Consider the following 19,779-nt stretch of genomic DNA (forward strand, 5'->3'; position numbering starts at 1 on the left):
TTTTCCTTGTTTTTCTTTTTTTTTTTTTTTAACTTTCCCTTCTTTTTTAAATCAACTGTATGAAAAAAAAGTTAAAAAGAAAACAAACATACAATAAAAGAACATTTCAAAGAGACCGTAACAAGGGAGTAAGAAAAAGACAACTAACCTAAGATAACTGCTTAACTTCCAACATGTTCCTACTTTACCCCAAGAAAGTTACCTAATATAGCAACATTTCTGTGAATTTGCTCCTACTATATCCATCAGAAATTAACAGACCATAGTCATTCCTGGGCATCCCCAGAACGTTAAATAGCTTATGTGTTCTTCTTGGATTATTGTTCCCCCTTCCTTAATTGCTCTCTACTGCTAGTTCCCCTACATTCTACATTATAAACCATTTGTTTTACATTTTTCAAAGTTCACATTAGTGGTAGCATATAATATTTCTCTTTTTGTGCCTGGCTTATTTCGCTCAGCATTATGTCTTCAAGGTTCATCCATCTTGTCATATGTTTCACCAGATCGTTCCTTCTTACTGCCGCGTAGTATTCCATCGTGTGTATATACCACATTTTATTTATCCACTCATCTGTTGAAGGACATTTGGGTTGTTTCCATCTTTTGGCAATTGTGAATAATGCTGCTATGAACATTGGCGTGCAGATATCTGTTTGTGTCACTGCTTTCCGATCTTCCGGGTATATACCGAGAAGTGCAATCGCTGGATCGAATGGTAACTCTATATCTAGTTTTCTAAGGAACTGCCAGACTGACTTCCAGAGTGGCTGAACCATTATACAGTCCCACCAACAGTGAATAAGAGTTCCAATTTCTCCACATCCCCTCCAGCATTTGTAGTTTCCTGTTTGTTTAATGGCAGCCATTCTAATCGGTGTTAGATGGTATCTCATTGTGGTCTTAATTTGCATCTCTCTAATAGCTAGTGAAGCTGAACATTTTTCATGTGTTTCTTGGCCATTTGTATTTCCTCTTCAGAGAACTGTCTTTTCATATCTTTTGCCCATTTTATAATTGGGCCGACTGTACTTTTGTCATTGAGTTGTAGGATTTCTTTATATATGCAAGATATCAGTCTTTTGTCAGATACATGGTTTCCAAAAATTTTTTCCCATTGAGTTGGCTGCCTCTTTACGTTTTTGAGAAATTCCTTTGAGGTGCAGAAACTTCTAAGCTTGAGGAGTTCCCATTTATCTATTTTCTCTTTTGTTGTTTGTGCTTTGGGTGTAAAGTCTAGGAAGTGGCCGCCTAACACAAGGTCTTGAAGATGTTTTCCTACATTATCTTCTAGGAGTTTTATGGTACTTTCTTTTATATTGAGATCTTTGGCCCATTTTGAGTTAATTTTTGTGTAGGGGGTGAGGTAGGGGTCCTCTTTCATTCTTTTGGATATGGATATCCAACTCTCCCAGCCCCATTTGTTGAAAAGAACATTATGACTCAGTTCAGTGACTTTGGGGGCCTTATCAAAGATCAGTCGGCCATAGATCTGAGGGTCTATCTCTGAATTCTCAATTCGATTCCATTGATCTATATGTCTATCTTTGTGCCAGTACCATGCTGTTTTGGCAACTGTGGCTTTATAATAAGCTTCAAAGTCAGGGAGTGTAAGTCCTCCCACTTCGTTTTTCTTTTTTAGAGTGTCTTTAGCAATTCGAGGCATCTTCCCTTTCCAAATAAATTTGATAACTAGCTTTTCCAAGTCTGCAAAGTAGGTTGTTGGAATTTTGATTGGGATTGCATTGAATCTGTAGATGAGTTTGGGTAGAATTGACATCTTAATGACATTTAGCCTTCCTATCCATCAACATGGAATATTTTTCCATCTTTTAAGGTCCCCTTCTATTTCTTTTAGTAGAGTTATGTAGTTTTCTTTGTATAGGTCTTTTACATCTTTGGTTAAGTTTATTCCTAGGTACTTGATTTTTTTAGTTGCTATTGAAAATGGTATCTTTTTCTTGAGTGTCTCTTCAGTTTGTTCATTTCTAGCGTATAGAAACATTATTGACTTATGTGCATTAATCTTTTTTTTCTTTTTCTAATCATCATTTTATTGAGATATATTCACATACCATGCAGTCATACAAAACAAATCGTACTTTCGATTGTTTACAGTACCATTACATAGTTGTACATTCATCACCCAAATCAATCCCTGACACCTTCATTAGCACACACACAAAAATAACAAGAATAATAATTAGAGTGAAAAAGAGCAATTGAAGTAAAAAAGAACACTGGGTACCTTTGTCTGTTTGTTTCCTTCCCCTACTTTTCTACACATCCATCCATAAACTAGAAAAAGTGGAGTGTGGTCCTTATGGCTTTCCCAATCCCATTGTCACCCCTCATAAGCTACATTTTTATACAACTGTCTTCGAGATTCATGGGTTCTGGGTTGTAGTTTGATAGTTACAGGTATCCACCACCAGCTACCCCAATTCTTTAGAACCTAAAAAGGGTTGTCTAAAGTGTGCGTAAGAGTGCCCACCAGAGTGATCTCTCGGCTCGTTTTGGAATCTCTCTGCCACTGAAGCTTATTTCATTTCCTTTCACATCCCCCTTTTGGTCAAGAAGATGTTCTCCGTCCCACGATGCCGGGTCTACATTCCTCCCCGGGAGTCATATTCCACGTTGCCAGGGAGATTCACTCCCCTGGGTGTCTGATCCCACGTAGGGAGGAGGGCAGTGATTTCACCTTTCAAGTTGGCTTAGCCAGAGAGAGAGGGCCACATCTGAGCAACAAAGAGGCATTCAGGAGGAGACTCTTAGGCACAAATATAGGGAGGCCTAGCCTCTCCTTTGCAGCAACCGTCCTCCCAAGGGTAAAACCTGTGGTAGAGGGCTCAACCCATCAAACCACCAGTCCCCCATGTCTGTGGTGATGTTAGCAACCATGGAGGTGGGGTAGACGAATACCCCTGCATTCTCCACAGGCTCCTCAAGGGGGCACTACATCTTTTTTTTTTTTTTCCTTGTTTTTCTTTCTTTTTTTTTTTTTTTTTAACTTTCCCTTCTTTCTTAAATCAACTGTATGAAAAAAAAAAAGTTAAAAAGAAAACAAACATACAATAAAAGAACATTTCAAAGAGACCATAACAAGGGGGTAAGAAAAAGACAACTAACCTAAGATAACTGCTTAACTTCCAACATGTTCCTACTTTACCCCAAGAAAGTTACATAATATAGCAACATTTCTGTGAACTTGTTCCTACTATATCCATCAGAAATTAACAGACCATAGTCATTTCTGGGCATCCCCAGAACGTTAAATAGCTTATCTGTTCTTCTTGGATTATTGTTTCCCCTTCCTTAATTGCTCTCTACTGCTAGTTCCCCTACATTCTACATTATAAACCATTTCTTTTACATTTTTCAAAGTTCACATTAGTGGTAGCATATAATATTTCTCTTTTTGTGCCTGGCTTATTTCGCTCAGCATTATGTCTTCAAGGTTCATCCATGTTGTCATATGTTTCACCAGATCGTTCCTTCTTACTGCCGCGTAGTATTCCATCGTGTGTATATACCACATTTTATTTATCCACTCATCTGTTGAAGGACATTTGGGTTGTTTCCATCTCTTGGCAATTGTGAATAATGCTGCTATGAACATTGGCGTGCAGATATCTGTTCGTGTCACTGCTTTCCGATCTTCTGGGTATATACCGAGAAGTGCAATCGCTGGATCGAATGGTAGCTCTATATCTAGTTTTCTAAGGAACTGCCAGACTGACTTCCAGAGTGGCTGAACCATTATACAGTCCCACCAACAATGAATAAGAGTTCCAATTTCTCCACATCCCCTCCAGCATTTGTAGTTTCCTGTTTGTTTAATGGCAGCCATTCTAACCGGTGTTAGATGGTATCTCATTGTGGTCTTAATTTGCATCTCTCTAATAGCTAGTGAAGCTGAACATTTTTTCATGTGTTTCTTGGCCATTTGTATTTCCTCTTCAGAGAACTGTCTTTTCATATCTTTTGCCCATTTTATAATTGGGCTGTCTGTACTATTGTCATTGAGTTGTAGGATTTCTTTGTATATGCAAGATATCAGTCTTTTGTCAGATACATGGTTTCCAAAATTTTTTTCCCATTGAGTTGGCTGCCTCTTTACCTTTTTGAGAAATTCCTTTGAGGTGCAGAAACTTCTAAGCTTGAGGAGTTCCCATTTATCTATTTTCTCTTTTGTTGCTTGTGCTTTGGGTGTAAAGTCTAGGAAGTGGCCGCCTAATACAAGGTCTTGAAGATGTTTTCCTACATTATCTTCTAGGAGTTTTATGGTACTTTCTTTTATATTGAGATCTTTGGTCCATTTTGAGTTAATTTTTGTGTAGGGGGTGAGGTAGGGGTCCTCTTTCATTCTTTTGGATATGGATATCCAACTCTCCCAGCCCCATTTGTTGAAAAGACCATTATGGCTCAGTTCAGTGACTTTGGGGGCCTTATCAAAGATCAGTCGGCCATAGATCTGAGGGTCTATCTCTGAATTCTCAATTCGATTCCATTGATCTATATGTCTATCTTTGTGCCAGTACCATGCTGTTTTGGCAACTGTGGCTTTATAATAAGCTTCAAAGTCAAGGAGTGTAAGTCCTCCCACTTCGTTTTACTTTTTTAGAGTGTCTTTAGCAATTCGAGGCATCTTCCCTTTCCAAATAAATTTGATAACTAGCTTTTCCAAGTCTGCAAAGTAGGTTGTTGGAATTTTGATTGGGATTGCATTGAATCTGTAGATGAGTTTGGGTAGAATTGACATCTTAATGACATTTAGCCTTCCTATCCATCAACATGGAATATTTTTCCATCTTTTAAGGTCCCCTTCTATTTCTTTTAGTAGAGTTATGTAGTTTTCTTTGTATAGGTCTTTTACATCTTTGGTTAAGTTTATTCCTAGGTACTTGATTTTTTTAGTTGCTATTGAAAATGGTATCTTTTTCTTGAGTGTCTCTTCAGTTTGTTGATTTCTAGCATATAGAAACATTACTGACTTATGTGCATTAATCTTGTATCCCGCTACTTTGCTAAATTTGTTTATTAGCTCTAGTAGCTGTATCGTCGATTTCTCAGGGTTTTCTAGATATAAGATCATATCATCTGCAAACAATGACAGTTTTACTTCTTCTTTTCCAATTTGGATGCCTTTTATTTCTTTGTCTTGCGGGATTGCCCTGGCTAGCACTTCCAGCACAATGTTGAATAACAGTGGTGACAGCGGGCATCCTTGTCTTGTTCCTGATCTTAGAGGGAAGACTTCAAGTCTCTCACCATTGAGTACTATGCTGGCTGTGGGTTTTTCATATATGCTCTTTATCATGTTGAGGAAGTCTCCTTCAATTCCTATCTGTTGAAGTGTTTTTATCAAAAACAGATGTTGGATTTTGTCAAATGCTTTTTCAGCATCTATTGAGATGATCAATTGATTTTTCCCTTTTGACTTGTTAATGTGTTGTAATACATTGATTGATTTTCTTATGTTGAACCATCCTTGCATGCCTGGAATGAACCCCACTTGGTCATGGTGTATGATTTTTTTAATGTGTCTTTGGATTCGATTTGCAAGTATTTTGTTGAGGATTTTTGCATCTATATTCATTAGGGAGATTGGCCGGTAGTTTTCCTTTTTTGTAGCATCTTTGCCTGGTTTTGGTATTAGATTGATGTTAGCTTCATAAAATGAGTTAGGTAGTGTTCCATTTTCTTCAATGTTTTGAAAGAGTTTGAGTAAGATTGGTGTCAGTTCTTTCTGGAAAGTTTGGTAGAATTCCCCTGTGAAGCCATCTGGCCATGGGCATTTATTTGTGGGAAGATTTTTGATGACTGATTGGATCTCTTTGCTTGTGATGGGTTGGTTGAGGTCTTCTATTTCCTCTCTGGTCAGTCTAGGTTGTTCATATGTTTCCAGGAAATTGTCCATTTCTTCTACATTATCCAGTTTTTTGCCATACAGTTGTTCATAATATCCTCTTATAATTTTTTAAATTTCTTCACGATCTGCAGTTATGTCACCTTTTTCATTCATTATTTTGTTTATATGTGTCTTCTCTCTTTTTGATTTTGTCAGTCTAGCTAGGGGCTTGTCAATCTTGTTGATCTTCTCAAAGAACCAACTTTTGGTGATATTTATCCTCTCTATTGTTTTTTTGTTCTCTATGTCATTTATTTCTGCTTTAATCCTTGTTATTTCTTTTCTTCTACTTGGTTTAGGATTGGTTTGCTGTTCATCTTCTAGCTTCTTCAGTTGATCCATTAGTTCTTTGATTTTGGCTCTTTCTTCCTTTTTAATATATGCATTTAGTGCTATAAATTCCCCCCTTAGCACTGCTTTTGCTGCATCCCATAGGTTTTGGTATGTTGTGTTCTCATTTTCATTTGTCTCTATATATTTAGCAATTTCTCTTGCTATTTCTTCATTAACCCACTGATTGTTTAGGAGTGTGTTGTTTAACCTCCAGGTATTTGTGAATTTTCTAAGTCTCTGATGGTTATTGACTTCTAATTGTATTCCATTGTGGTCAGAGAATGTGCTTTGAATAATTTTTGAGGCTTGTTTTATGTCCCAGCATATGATCTATTCTGGAGAAAGTTCCATGAGCACTAGAAAAGTATGTGTATCCTGGTGATTTGGGATGTAATGTCCTGTAGATGTCTGTTAAATCTAATTCATTTATCAGATTGTTTAGGTTTTCAATTTCCTTATTGGTCTTCTGTCTGGTTGATCTATCTGTAGGAGAGAGTGATGTGTTGAAGTCTCCCACAATTATTGTGGAAACATCAATTGCTTCCTTTAGTTTTGCCAGTGTTTCTCTCATGTATTTTGTGGCACCTTGATTGGGTGCATAGACATTTAGGATTGTTACTTCTTCTTGTAGAATTGCCCCTTTTATTAGTATGTAGTGGCCTTCTTTGTCTCTCAAAACATCCCTGCATTTAAAGTCTATTTTATCTGAGATTAATATTGCTACACCTGCTTTCTTTTGGCTGTAGCTTGCATGAAATATTTTTTTCCATCCTTTCACTTTCAGTTTCTTTGTGTCCCTGTGTCTAAGATGAGTCTCTTGTATGCAACATATTGATGGTTCATTTTTTTTGATCCATTCTGCGAATCTATATCTTTTAATTGGGGAGTTTAATCCATTGACATTCAACGTTATAACCATGAAGGCATTTCTTGAATCAGCCATCTTATCCTTTGGTTTATGTTTGTCATATTTTTCCCCTCTGTCTATTAATATCCTTTATTGTACCCATACTGAATCTCTTTAGTACTGAACCTTTCTCCAAGTCTCTGTGTCCTTTCTTTGTTTCTCTGTCTGTAGGGATCCCTTTAGTATCTCCAGTAGGGCAGGTCTCTTGTTAGCAAATTCTCTCAGCATTTGTCTGTCTGTGAAAAATTTAAGCTCTCCCTCAAATTTGAAGGAGAGCTTTGCTGGATAAAGTATTCTTGGCTGGAAATTTTTCTCACTCAGAATTTTAAATATATCGTGCCACTGCCTTCTCGCCTCCATGGTGGCTGCTGAGTAGTCACTACTTAGTCTTATGCTGTTTCCTTTGTATGTGGTGCATTGCTTTTGTCTTGCTGCTTTCAGAACTTGCTCCTTCTCTTCTGTGTTTGACAGTGTGATCAGAATATGTCTCGGAGTGGGTTTATTTGGATTTATTCTATTTGGAGTTCGCTGAGCATTTATGATTTGTGTATTTATGTTGTTTAGAAGATTTGGGAAGTTTTCCCCAACAATTTCTTTGAATACTCTTCCTAGACCTTTACCCTTTTCTTCCCCTTCTGGAACACCCATGAGTCTTATATTCGGACGTTTCATATTATCTATCATATCCCTGAGGTCCATTTTGATTTTTTCAATTTTTTTCCCCATTCTTTCTTTTATGCTTTCATTTTCCATTCTGTCATCTTCCAGATCACTGATTCGTTGTTCACCTTCCTCTAGTCTTGTACTATGAGTGTCCAGAATCTTTTTAATTTGGTCAACAGTGTCTTTAATTTCCATAAGATCATCTATTTTTTTATTTAGTCTTGCAATGTCTTCTTTATGCTCTTCTAGGGTCTTCTTGATATCCTTTGTCTCCCGTACTATGGTCTCATTGTTCATCTTTAGTTCTTTGAGTAGCTGCTCTAGGTGCTGTGTCTCTTCTGGTCTTTTGATTTGGTTGCTTGGGCTTGGGTTATCCATATCGTCTGGTTTTTTCATATGCTTTATAATTTTCTGTTGTTTTTGGCCTCTTGGCATTTGCTGAACTTGATAGGGTTCTTTTAGGATTTGTAGACCAATTGAAGTCTTTATCTCTAATTTATCAGATCTATAGCTTCGTGGCGTACACTTTCTCTAACTAACCAGCAGGTGGCGTCCACGAGCCACCTGTTCTCCACAAGCCAGTTCTCCCCTGCTTAACCTTTTTGGTGAGTGGGGGAGTGAGTCTTGTGGGGTCCAATTGGTGTACCAAGCTTGCGTGTGTAGTTGGTGTTGCCCGCCCTGTATATGGGGCATGTTTCTGGGCAGTCAGAGAGGGGGGGTGGCTCTAACAATCAAATCTCCCTGGTGATCCTAGAGTTTTAAAGCTGCTGCAATAGTCTAATCCTTCAGTTCGGTCCTGCCACAGTTTGTCTCTGCCACTGACCCACAAGTCCTTGGTATTGGCGTATGGCTCCTGAGACTTGCAAGTGGGCCCCTCTTCCAGGCCGTGCACCCCGGGTCCTCTGTTGAGGGATGACTGTGCTATGTCACAGGTGAGTGCCGTCCCCCCAGGGCAGTTCTGGGCTGCTGGGCTGTGTAGGGAGGCTCCCAGTCTGCTGAAATGATGACTGAATGGGGCTTTGTTAATTTACACTGCTCCACCTTCCCAACTCTGGGACAATCAGCTGAGGTTGCAGGGAAGGCTAATGTCCACGCCCAGTTTTGTGGTGTGTGCCTGTTATTTGAAGCACTTCCGTCACACTGGGTTGTCTGGGGCAGCTCTGGGCTATGGGGCTGGCAATGGGCAGGAGTGTTTCCTGTCCACCAGGATGATGGCTGTGAGCGGACACCCCCCTTTTCTTGGGAAGTTGTGGTGTGTAGTGAATTTTCTCAGCCACTGGATTATTGCCTTTTGTCTCAGAGCTCTCTTAGTTCTGCTCTTGTCTTGACCTGCCCAAATTGCAAGTGTTTGAAGCTTTCTGTATTGGGCTTCTTAGAGTAATTGTTTTAGAAAAAGAAAAAAGGATTAAAAAAAAGGGCCCTCCTCAGAGATCAAATGGGTTATTGAAATGCTAAGAGACAAAGCAATTAGGGCCATTAAGGAAAGGTCCACAGGGCAGAGAGATCAGCTTTTCTTTGGGATTTGCATATGAGCCTCAGGGCCTGAGCTCTGCCCTTCCCCTTTCTATGTTCACCAGAACTCCAAAAATCCTCCGCTTTTATTTTGGAGTTTTTCGTGTTGTTTTTTTCTATGCCTGTCTCCTCTCTGCTGGGCTGGCTGCTCTCAGATTCTCTGGTGTCTGGTCTCAGTCTATCTATGGTTGGAGTTTGGATCAGTAGAATGAGTTTCCGAGAAGTGCTGCCACTGCAGTTCTCCCTTCTCCTTCCCGGAGCTGACAGCCCCTCCTCCCACGGGACTGAGCCTGGCAGGGAGGGGTGCGGGTCCCCTGGCCACAAAAACTTACAGATTTTGCTGATCTCAGCAGTTCCACGTTTTCATGAGTGTTGTATGAAGTATGCCCAAAGTCAGACTGCTCTGTGCTGTCCAGTCCACGCAGTTTCTGGCTTTCTACCTACTTTCCTGGAGGAGTAACTAAAACATACAGCTCACCAGTCCGCCATCTTGCCCCGCTTCCCAGCTTCAGCACTATTGACATTCTGAGTCAGGTAATCCTTTGTTGGGAGGGGCTGTCCTGGGCATTGTACGATGTTTAACATCATCCCTGGTCTCTACCCATTAGAGGCCAGTAACACCTCCACTTCCAGTTGTGACAACCAAAAATGTCTCCAAACATTTCCAAATGTCTGCTGGTGGTCAAAATTGCCCTGGGTTGAGAACCATCCTCCCACAGTTAGATATTTAAGTTGTTTCTAATGGTCTAGTATTATAAACAATGTTGTAATGAATATCCTTATATTTCTTACAAAAGATACCTAGAAGTAAAATCCCAGGCCCAAATAGCTTGCAGCTATCTAAGAGCTTTGTTACATAATGCTAACTTTTGCTCTCCAAGGCTACACCAGAGTATTTGAGATTACCGTCCCCACCTCCATCACATACCCTTCAACATCATCCTGTTGCCTGTCAAATTCAGTGAATTTACTTAATCCTGACATTAGCAGCTCTCCAGAATTTGGCCCCAATACTTCTTCCAATGTCATTTTCTGCGGTTTCTCTACACATCTTCCAAGCTCCACCCTAATGTTTTCATTCTTTGTTTCTATTCTTGCTGTGACTCTGCCTGTCCGTTACCATGCAGTCCAAATGACACCACCTCTGTGGATTCTTCTTTAATGCCTCAGCTAGCATCTTTTTTTAACGGAACCCCCGAGCTGTTGTTTTCCTTCCATTCTAATGGGAGTTTATACATTCTAGGTTGTATTATTTCTCCACATCTATAGTCTCACCAAACTGAAGTTCCTTGAAGATAGCAATAAAATCTTACCCACTTTTTTTTTTAAATATCCCAAAGGGCTCAGTCCAGGTTCATTCCTATAGTATGCCCACCAGGTTTAGTTCTGGTTAGGAATATAAAAATCTTTTGCAGGAAAATCTTTTACCTCATTTTTGAATATGCCAGATGAGGAATGCAAGCCTACTGAAGAATTTGAGTTATGATTGTTGGACAGGTATAGATAAGCCAGTATTTGCAGCAGGTCACCTACTAATATACATATTAAATGGGCCTGATTTCAGACATCAGTAGAAGGATCCAGGGAAGAAACAGGAAATCTGGAAGCTTGTTTCCCTGGTGGGGAGAGGGGAGCTACCAGTAGGGTTAGGAGAGATTGTTTTGGATAATCCAGTCTAAAGAAGAGCATGTACTAATAGAAGTTACTACTAGAAATCTAGCATTGTATGCCATGCAATGCTGCTGGCTTTTACTGAGACCCTGAAAAAGTCCCCTCCTCTCTCAAGGCTTCAATTTCCCCATCAACAAAATGAGGGGGTTGAATACTTTTATCTCTAACGCTCAAGGATGGGCTCAGAGTCGGGGAAGACTGATAGGAAATATCTGCCAGCACCACAGACTTGAAGTAATAACTGGCCCTGTTTATTTAGAATTGTCTCTATTTCAAGATCCAAATTTCCCAGAGGAGGAAACTGAAGCTTTGAAAAGTTAGGTGACTCGATGTAAGGCACCAGAGATGATTTTGAGACTCTGAGTTTGGAAGTAAAGGGGGGCCAAAGGGGAAAGAAAATAAACTGGACCAGGCCAGGATCAAGGAGAGGTGTTCTGTAAGGCAGCCTTTGGGAAAGAATAGGACTCTGAAGTTGAAGGCCTGCTTGAATGTGAGCAGGCTGGTCAGCACGTTCGTGGCCTTGTTTGAGGTAAAAAGTTCTCCACAGGCTATCCACCATTCACTGCTCCTGTTAAAGAAATAGCGAAGGAACTGGTGATGTTCAATTCAGAGGAAGCTCAGTAAGACTGTTGCTGGAGGAGAAAAGGGTTGCCAGTTTGTTTAGGGAGGTCCCAGAAGGCAGAACAAATCATCAGATATAGGTTATTACTAGATATAATACAGAGATATAGGTTATTATAAGGAAATACGTGTAGCTGGGGAGTCAGACAGGCCTGGCACTGATTTTGGGCCTGTCATTTGCTAGCTGTTCAAATTATTCAATTGTTCCTGGACCTCACTTTGCTTATCTGTAAAACAGAATAATATTACAGGGCTATTGTGGAGATTAAATGAGATACTACATTGTATAGTGAAAAGTTATGCACCAGGTACCTATTAAGTTGAACCAAATGAAACTGCTAATATTTTGCCATTTTTTATCCTACACAAACAGAAATTACATACAGTTCAATTTAATAGTAGGTATTCAATCATTTTGAGCTCTCACAGTCAGCAGTTCAAAGGTGAACTGAATTACTTTTAGAGATAGTGAGATAACTGGCATTGGAGGTAGGTAAGCTGAGGATATGTTAAGAGGACTCAAACATCAGCACATATATAGAAAGATGAAGCAGGAACTGGCAAGCCATTAAGGAGACTGTTGTAATATTTCCAGAGGATTGAGGAACTGGCCTAGGATGGGGGTGAGAGAATGGAGAGGAATGAGTTGGTAAAGAAGCACGAAGTAGAATTTGGAAAGACATGCTGGCTGACTGCAAGGAGGCATGGGAAACAGTCACGCAAGCTTGGGTAGTTTGTGTGCCACTAGGCCCCTATAGGAAGCTTGGCACTGACTGTCCCACTCAGGGACATTTCAATGGTGTTAAATGTTGAGTAAGCCTTCATTTCTTGATGAAAGGCCTTTCCCCTCCCGACTTGCCAAATCCCACCCTCCTCTGTAAACCCAGTGAAGGGGAAGTCAGAGTTTCCCGCTCCCCATCAGCCTGCCCCTGGAATGACCTTAACAGCCTTGTGGTCTCCACCCTCATTTTATACTTACTTTGGCTCATTCCTTATATTTCATTTGTTCTTACTCTGGAGCTACATCTGATGCCAATTCCTAATATCTGGCTATCTATTGACTTAGTAACTTTATTCAGCTACTAGGGTTTCCTGTTGGGTCTCTGCCCCTGGTGCTTGGCTACTCTGAAGTTTTTTTGTTGTTGTTTTATCTCAAGGGTCTCTAACCTGGGATCCACAGATGCGTCATGTAAAAGTTTCTCTCTCTGTGCATTTTTCTAAAGCTCAGGTTCTGAAATGGATCCATAACTCAAGAAAGCTTAGGATCCTTTGGGTAATCCTGAAAGGTCAGGTAAAATCTGATTCTAAATACATGCTTTTTGACCATAGTAGTAGAAAGACAACAGGCAGAAAGGTACATCTGGGCTTTGGAACCAGAATGAGGAGAGTTCCAATCCTGTTTCTGTGATTTACAAACTTTGACACTGGGCAAGTAAGTTAACCTCTCTGGTCCCAATTTCCTCATTGCAAATTGTGGATACTAGTGACATTTATTTTATATGTAACAAACCTGGTTGATGGCCTACTGTCAATAAATGAGCATTAATAATGATAATGTAAGCTAAATATGAGGTAATGATATTCAGTAGAAAGCAGAAGTAATACAGATATATCTATTTTCCTATGTCTTTTGTAAACCAAATGTTTAATGGTTTTTCTCTTTATATAAGTAATACATCTTTGTGTTGTACAAAAGTAAGAAAAAACAGGTATACAAAAAAGAGAAAATAAAAGTCACCACCTGGAGAAACATTTTGGTATAACTCTTTCTTTTCCAATCATATAAATATAATTTTTTTAAAATGCAATTTTATTGAGATATTTTCGCACACCATACAAACCATCCAAAGTATACAATCAATGGCTCTCAGTATCATCACATAGTTGTGCATACACCCCCATGACCAATTTTAAAACATTTTCATTACTCCAGAAAAGAAATAAAAATTAAAAAGGAAACCCAAATCCTCATGTAATTTAAAAACAAAACCATGGTTGTGCAAAACATATTTTGTTTAAATATAGCAACATGAGTAAAACATCTTTTATACCATGGTTTTTAATGGCCTCACAGACTTCCACTGGGTGTCTACAACATAATATTTTTAACCTACTTCTACAGTCCCTCTAGGGATTGGGGGAGAGGGAGCTCAGAAAAAATACTCATAATCATTCAAAGAATGATTAATATTAAAAGAATATTAAAAATGAAAAACTAGAAACAACTTAAATGTCCATCAATGCTTAAATAAATGATGGTATGCCCAAACAATGGCATCCTATGGAGCTGCTGTGGCCAAAGTTGTCTGTGATGGTATCTCCCGTCCCACACATCCTTCTTACAATGCGACCTTGTCACTTCTCCTAAGGAGACTTGGGGTCCGTGTCCCCTACTCTTGAAATCAGGCATGATTTTATGATTGTTTCAACAAACAGAGCACAATGGAAGTGAGGCTATGTGCTCTGTGAGGCTAGATTATAAAAGGTTATGTAGCATCTACCTTGTCTGCTGAAACTCTGGCTCTTGAAACCTTCAACCATCATTTAAGCAGCCAGACTGCCCTGTGGGTGCTATGGTGTCAGGAAGCTCAAATCAGCCCACATAGAGAGACACTAGGCGAGGCTCCAAGGCTACATGAAGAGAAAGATGCTCCAGCTCTCACCACTCTCTGACCTCAGCTACATGAGAGACCTGAGCCAGAACCACCTACTCAAGCCCTCATCTAACTCCTGACTCACAGAAACCGTGAGTAACAAGAAAACAATTATTCTTGTTTTAAGTGGGTAAGTGAGTGAAGTGATTGTTACATAACAATAGATAGCCAGACCAGCAGCTCCTTAGGAACTGATAAGGAACAATCTTCAAGGTGTAATATTAATTTTTAAAATGTGCAGAATAGTGCATATCATATACCTCTTTTGTAAAAAACAATATATGTGTATAATTTCCACATATGCGTAGAACAGTGGTTTGCCAACCCTGGGTGTGCATTAGAATCTCCTGGAAGGCTTTAAAACTTTATCAATGCCTAGACGCTCCCTACATCAATTAAATCATAATATTTTGGGGTGAAACCTGAAAAGTAGTATCTTTTAAAAGTTCCCTAAGAAATTCTAATGTACAGCCAGAATTGAGAACTGCTGGTATAGAATAAACCTGGAAGGCAGCACAGGAAACTGATGCTGTGTTTGTCTCTAGGGAGGTACAGTGGGGTAAAAGTAGATAAGGTGGGAGGGAGTTTTACTTTTCACTATAAACTCCTTAGCCTTTTGAATTGTTTACTGTTTGTATGTGTTACCTTTTTCCAAGAACAAGTTAATTTTTAAAAAACGAAAAACCTCCTATAGCCATGAGAAAGAATTATAAATAGCAAACCAGGAATAACCTATTAAATAGTGAGAGTCAGTTCAGCATCCAGGGAGGCCTCAGGGGAAGTGACCTGTCCCACCTGGGAAGTGGGGCTTGTCAGGAAGTGCTGCAAAGGTGAATCCTGTAGTGGCCCCTGACCTGAAATGGATACCCCCAGTTACTGCATCGTTGATTGTTCTTTGGAAAAGCACTTTGGGACAGCATAATAGCTATAATATGTGGAAGATAATACTGGATTCATTGGCCCTTGACCTGCCAGTCACCCCTATGAACCCTGAGACCAATGGGAGGGAAAATGCCCGGATTTAGATGGGAGGGGTGAACCTGGGCCAGGTGCTGACCTGCTGTCATCTAGAAAAAGAAGATGATTAGCCAGCTGTCTATTAGCAGGGGCCTGGTTATCTCTTCCACCCTGGATTCCCATTGTAGAGAATTTATTGGAGCTTCAAGTCTAGCTTGATAGGGAATGTGTGTACGTGTGGGGTGGTGGGAATCACAACATTAAATGGCAGCCTGGTATGCTGAATTGGGAGGGAGACAGGCATCAATGGCTGACCTAAAGCTTCCTCCATAGCACCTTCCCCTTGCACTGGGACACTGCTGCATGCTCTTGGGTTCTGGTATCTGACAGCTCCCAGTTCAAAATCTACCTCTGCAACTTGTCAGCTGCATGACTTTAGTAGTAATTTAATATTCTGAGCCTCAGTTTCCTCATCTGTATTACATATAATAACATATAGAATAAGAGAAAATGATAGCTGTTATTAAATTCAACTAATGGCTATTACATGCAACTAATGTCTATCTTACTCAAGTAGCACAGTGAGAAGTAGTATAAAGTAGTGGTTAACTACGTGGGACATAACTCCCAGGAATTAGTCTGGCCCTGGCATTGAGGGATTGAGAATGCCTTTTTGACCAAAAGGGAGAAAAGAAAGGTAACAAAATAAGGTTTCAATAGCTAAGAGATTTCAAATAGAGTGGAGAGGCTATCTTGGAGGTTACCCTTATGCAAGCTCCAGCTAGATATTCCAAATGCCCACACTATGTCAAGCCCTAATCAACAGTAGTCCTGAAAATACTAAAGAATACCTAGGTCCCTATCAACAGTAGTCCTGAAAATACTAAAGAATACTTAGGTCCCTATCTGTAACTATAAAAGTTTCACTTACTAAGTTTACTTTTCAGAAACTTAAATATCCCAGAGTGTTCCTATGCGACATACATCTCCAAACCCAAGGCAACAGCCTCGCCAAGAACATCAACCAGGTGCATCCCCTTTTCCCATAATGTCGACACCCCTTTTCAATATGAACAAGTTAGGGTGGTCACTAACTAGATATCCCTGAAGATTGAGAAAGGGATCAAATGAGACAGAGGGGTAGCAATTGACAAGACAGGATTTATCAAAGGATTATGACCACGGAATCTTTATATAAATTTTTTTTCGTTTCTAGGGTACTAGAATAGCTAGAAGGAACTGTAACATATAACATCTTTCGAAACTTGCTCTATAGTTACTTGTTAAATCACATTTTGGTATGTATGTTATACTTCACAATAAGGAAATAACTGAAATTGTGGAATTGTAAGCCATAGCATTCTTTGAAATTTGCTAACTAGTTAAATTGTACTTTGAAAGTTATCACTTTTCTGTATATATGTCATATTTCCCAATAAAAAATGTAAAAAAAAAAAGTAATGGTTAAGATTAATGGGCTTTTCAGTCAGATATAACTGGGTTAAAATCATGCTCCAATCACACATTGTGGGACCTTGGGCAAGTCACCCAACATCTCTGAGTCTCATTTCTGCACTTATAAAAGGAGAATTGTAATCTGCACTTCCTGAAAGGTTTACTGGGAGGATTAAATAACATAATGAATGTGAAGAGTTTTGTGCAGGTACATGGTAAACATCAATTAAATTGGCAACTGCTGATATTCTGTTTGTTATATAGCCTCTAGGGGGCTGATAAAGTACTTTATACCCATTATCTTACTTAACCCTTTCTTACCTACGCTTTGAGAGGTGAGAAAATTCATGCCCACTGAGGTACGGTGAATTGTCCTCAGCACAAGCGGTAGCATCAGGAGCAGAATCTAGGTGTTGTGATTTCTGATACTGCTTTCTACCACCTTTGGAAGCTCTGAATCTGGTGGGTGACAGAAACTTGGGAGGTCAGCTGTAGATTAGAAAGGGAATTCCTTAAATGGCTGTGCAAAGGTCTACTGGAAAGGGTCCCCTTCCACCCCCATCTACTGGACTCAAGCAGACGATACACAAGGAAAGGAATGAACAAATGAATACATACCCAAAATCAGATAGTGGCCAGTTAGAGGCAGAATATTAAATCAAGACAACACACCTGATGTGGCTGGCTGGCTATTTTACATAGGGCTGCCAGGGACTGTCTAGCCGAGGAGAAGGTGTTTAGGCTGAGACCTGAAAGAGGAGAAGAAAACAGGTAGCTGGAACCAGTGCTCAGGCCTGGCATGAGAAGAAGCTTGGTTGGCAAAGGAGGCCAGGGTGGGTGGAGAGCAGTGAAGGAGGGAGATGGGTGCTAAGGAGGTAGACCAGTCCAGGGCCCAAGGCCTGCAGGGCTTCAAGAGCATGGGGAGGGGACTGATTTTACTTTTTTATCACTTGATCTTTTATCTCTAAGTGTCACTCAAGCCACTGAGAGTTATTTCTTTTTTATTAGCACAGTTGTAGGTTTACAGAAAAGCCATGCAGACAACAGAGTCCCCATATATCACTCTCCCCCACCCCACAAGCAGTTTTCTCTAATAGTAACATTTTGTATTGTGTGGTACTTTTGTTACAATTGATGAACCAAATTATTATAATTCTATTATTAACTATGGTCCATAGCTTACATTAGGGTTCACTATGTCCACAGAGAATTTTAAACAAGGATTTAAATTACGTTTTATATTTACATTTTTAAAAGAGCCTTCCGGCTCCTGTGACCTTTGGCGGAGAATGAGTTATACTGAGGAAAAGGACAGTATAATTTTCTAGCTGACCTTTTCCCATTCAGGGCCTCAATTTACACATCTATAAACGGGAGTGGCTGGGAACAGGATCATGTAGAAGATTATTTTTAGGGTCTCAAGAGTCAGTAATAAAGAACACGCCTCCCCGCAAACACAGTGCACGCCCCAGGTTAAGGCCAAAAAGACGTAGCCCGCTCACCTCGCAGACGGGGGCCGGGGAGGAGCCTCCCCAACCACCCGGGCCGCGTCGCCCCTTCTCCCCAGATCAGCCAATCGCGAGGAGGAAAGCGGTCGGGGGGTGGGAGGGGGTGTGGCGGTCCGACCGAGCCATTGGCTAGAGCGGCCGCGTCGCTAGCCGGCGGTGCCACGTGACTGCCTGAGCCGCGAGCTTTCGCCTGGGGTCCACCCGGGAACCACTATGCTGTGCCTGCTCGCTGCGTCTGGGGGTCTCGTCCGGCGGGAGCCCGCCTCCTCGGGGGCCGGGCGATGGGCGGGGAAGGGGCCGGGCCTGGTAAAGGAGGCCGGCCCGGCGCCGGGATTCCTCCGCCGGCCCCGCGGTTCTTCCGTCAGTCCTGCCACGGCGCAGGACGCGTCGCGGGGCGTTGTCGCGCCAGGTGGTCCAGACCTGAGAGGTGAGAAGAGGGAGGGACGGGACCGAGGGGAGGGGGTCGGGGTTGGCCTCCACGCAGTCAGCGGGCTCCGCTTAGGGCCGAAGAATCCTGGGAGGAAGCCCAGACCGACGGTCTCGGCGGGCTTCATGGCCAGTCCCTGCGAGGTGGGAGGGCGTTTGGGTTAGTCCCCGGAATCGCAGGGATCGGGGCAGGGCAAGGCTCATCGCCCTAACTCCCCCACACCTCCGTGATCGACCTCGTCCCTCCGGCTGAGAGCTGCCCATCGTCCACCTCACACGTTGTCCCGGGTGCCCCACGCCTTGCAGATTTGGTGCTCCAGTCGAATGGAGTACTGGCTGAGCCGTCTAGAACCCAGATATCTGAAAATCGCACTGAGGAGATCTGAGATAACCCCGCTTCCCTGCTGCCTTGAACAGATGGGGAAACAGGCCTGTAGAGGAGAAGGGACTTGGTTATCTTGCTTATTAAAATCACACACCTGGTATGGTGGTTTGGAGCTATGTACTCCATAAAAACACGTTCTTAAACTTAATCTGTTCCTGTAGGTGTAAACCTATTGTAAGTAGGATCTTTTGATGAGGTTATTTCAATTAAGGTGTGGCCCATGTTAATCAGAATAGGTCTTAATCCTGTTACTGGAGTCCTTTATAAAGCAGAATGAAATTCAGATAGAGGGAAAGCCACAGAGGGAGCAACCAGAGGCTAAGTGTCAAGGGAATCTGGAAGAGAAGGGAGAGACTGCTATGTGTGTTGCCATATAACAGAGGAGTGCAGAACCAAGGATCACTGGCAGCCAGCCCCAGAGCACCAGTCTTTGAGAAGAGAGTATAGCCTTGATGATGCCTTTATTTGATCTTCTGTTAGCCTCAAAACTGTAAGCTAGTTAATTTCCCATTGTTTAAGCCACCCCATTGCATGGTATTTGTTTGGGTAGCCAAGGAAACTAAACACCTGATTAAGTACAAAATCAGAACTATTTCTTCTAGACTCATAGACTATCCAATTTGGGATTCTTTCATTGGATAGATGGGGGGACACTGTGATGACATAGAGGCCTAGAGCCTTGCCTAATATTACACAGCAAGTCATCTGCAAGGCCAGGAACGGGTATCCAAGGACTTGTATGCAGTCTCTCAAACACAGAGAATCTGGCTGGGCCC

General features: G+C 41.2%; 2 protein-coding genes across 7 annotated transcripts in view; one reads left to right on the forward strand and one right to left on the reverse strand.

Moving 5' to 3' along the window:
- The window catches only part of PDE6A (phosphodiesterase 6A), a 96,340-nt gene extending 77,948 nt beyond the window's left edge, over positions 1-18,392 (reverse strand). Inside the window, exons 1-3 of one of the 3 annotated variants that reach the window (XM_037801835.1) lie at positions 18,187-18,240; positions 17,357-17,433; positions 17,006-17,143 (exon numbers count right to left, since the gene is read on the reverse strand). The gene's annotated coding sequence lies outside the window, so the exon portion shown is untranslated. Of the gene's footprint in view, positions 1-17,005; positions 17,144-17,302; positions 17,434-18,186 lie in introns of all 3 variants that reach the window. The other 2 variants (XM_037801836.1, XM_037801834.1) reach the window with 2 other exon arrangements.
- Positions 18,310-19,779, forward strand: part of SLC26A2 (solute carrier family 26 member 2) — a 52,845-nt gene continuing 51,375 nt past the window's right edge. For all 4 annotated transcript variants that reach the window (XR_005211439.1, XM_037801833.1, XM_037801828.1 and 1 more), the window contains exon 1: positions 18,310-18,619. The gene's annotated coding sequence lies outside the window, so the exon portion shown is untranslated. The remainder of the gene's footprint in view (positions 18,620-19,779) is intronic.

This window comes from Choloepus didactylus, chromosome 13, assembly GCF_015220235.1.
Source record: "Choloepus didactylus isolate mChoDid1 chromosome 13, mChoDid1.pri, whole genome shotgun sequence".
Lineage (NCBI taxonomy): Eukaryota > Metazoa > Chordata > Mammalia > Pilosa > Megalonychidae > Choloepus > Choloepus didactylus.